The sequence below is a fragment of the Mastomys coucha genome, unplaced genomic scaffold (assembly GCF_008632895.1).
Source record: "Mastomys coucha isolate ucsf_1 unplaced genomic scaffold, UCSF_Mcou_1 pScaffold15, whole genome shotgun sequence".
Lineage (NCBI taxonomy): Eukaryota > Metazoa > Chordata > Mammalia > Rodentia > Muridae > Mastomys > Mastomys coucha.
The window spans coordinates 90075288-90077000 of record NW_022196897.1 but is presented as its reverse complement, the minus strand read 5'-3'; positions in this window follow the sequence as shown (position 1 = coordinate 90077000).

Sequence of the window (1713 nt, the reverse complement as noted above, 5' to 3'; positions counted from 1 at the left end):
ACTTCCGGGACAATGGGCGGGGCTGAGGCTCAACTCCCGGATTATTGGAGGTGCACAAGTGCAGAGCGAGTCCAGGGGGCGGGCTCAGTGCCTGAGCTAACGTCACGCCCGGAACTGATGACGCCGCATCCAGATTTCCGAAGACGGCCGGAAAGGTCCAGCCGATTGGCCTAGGAGCTCCCGCGCTTAATTTAATTACTGAGTCGCAGAGCGGAGCTCCTCCCTGTTGAAGCCTGACTCCCAATCCGCTCAGTACAGGCAAACTGACCATTTTAGGGAACAGCGTTGAGAGTTAGTGAATGCCTCTCGTGTTTAAGGAAGGGTTAAGGAGTCAACTAAAGCGTTCTGTACGTTTTCTTGTCTTGGAGATGATGAGAGGAACAAATCAAGTCCGTATTAACTTTTGTTTTCGCCGTTCATTATTAGACCCGGGATTTTAGTTTAGCGTCTCACCACGATTTTTTGTCTGCAAAATTGCGGTGATAGTGCAGAACTAATGTTGTTTTGCATCCAGACTTCTCACTTCACTAGAGGAATAACCCGGGCAATTTGCATTACCCGAGTCTCTGCTTCCTTGCTGAAAGATAGGAATAGCAACAGCAGCTGCGATTTAACTAAAAAGTAAAAGCTCTTGTTTAGCTTAAGAGTAATTAAAAGGCTACTGAGCAGTGGTGGCTCAAGTCTTTAATCATAGCACTCGGGAGACAGAGGTAGGATGGATCTGAGTTCAAGGCCAGCCTGTAGAGCTCCATCAAGGACAACGAGGGCCATACAGTGAGATACCTGTCTTCCTCTTTTAATTAAGCAAATAGATGCTTGAATCAAATGGGCATATGTTGAGTCACTGCAACATTTGATATTGGAGTCGAATATTTCAGAAGTCTCCCACAATGAGATATCAATTTTTTAAACTGTTGCTGATGTAACTGACTTAGAAAAATATCTACAATGAGCCAGGATGGTTCAAAGAGTGGAGGTGCTTGTCGTGATAGCCTTAAAACTTGAGTTTGGAACACACTCAGGATCAGAGGTGAGGACACAACATCTGTCCAAATACCAGGAGTAACTGGGACCAGCGGGACCAGGCACACAGGAACTCTGCCAGCCCAGTGGCTCAGGTTCCTTCTGGTCCCATAACACCCAGAGGAAGCTCCACTCCCAGGTGCTCTAACATGCCCAGGATCAGAGGTGAGGAGGACGCAATATCTGTCCTAACACTGGGAGTGACTGGGATCCACAGGACCCAGGCACACAGGAACTCTGCCAGCCCAGTGGCTTGGGTTGCTTCTGGTCTATCTGGGCCTGCCGGTGCGTCTAAGCCCAGGGGCACAGGATCCCAGAATCACAGGATCATAGAGACACCTTTACGCTGAGGGGTTCTGACACAACCAGGATCACAGGAAGGACAGGTTCCAGTCAGATTTAGCAAGGGCAGGTAGCACTAGAGATAACCAGATGATGTGGGGCAACCACAAGAATATAAACAACACAAACCAAGGTTACTTGGCATCATCAGAACCCAATACTCCCACCATTGCAAGTCCTGGACACACCATCACACTGGAAACGCAAGATTCAAATATAAAATCACTTCTCATGATGATGATACAGGACTTTAAGAAAGACATAAATAGCACCTTCAAAGAATACAGGAGAACACAGGTAAACAACTAGAAGCCCTTCAAGAAGAAACACAAAAATCCCTTAAAGAAC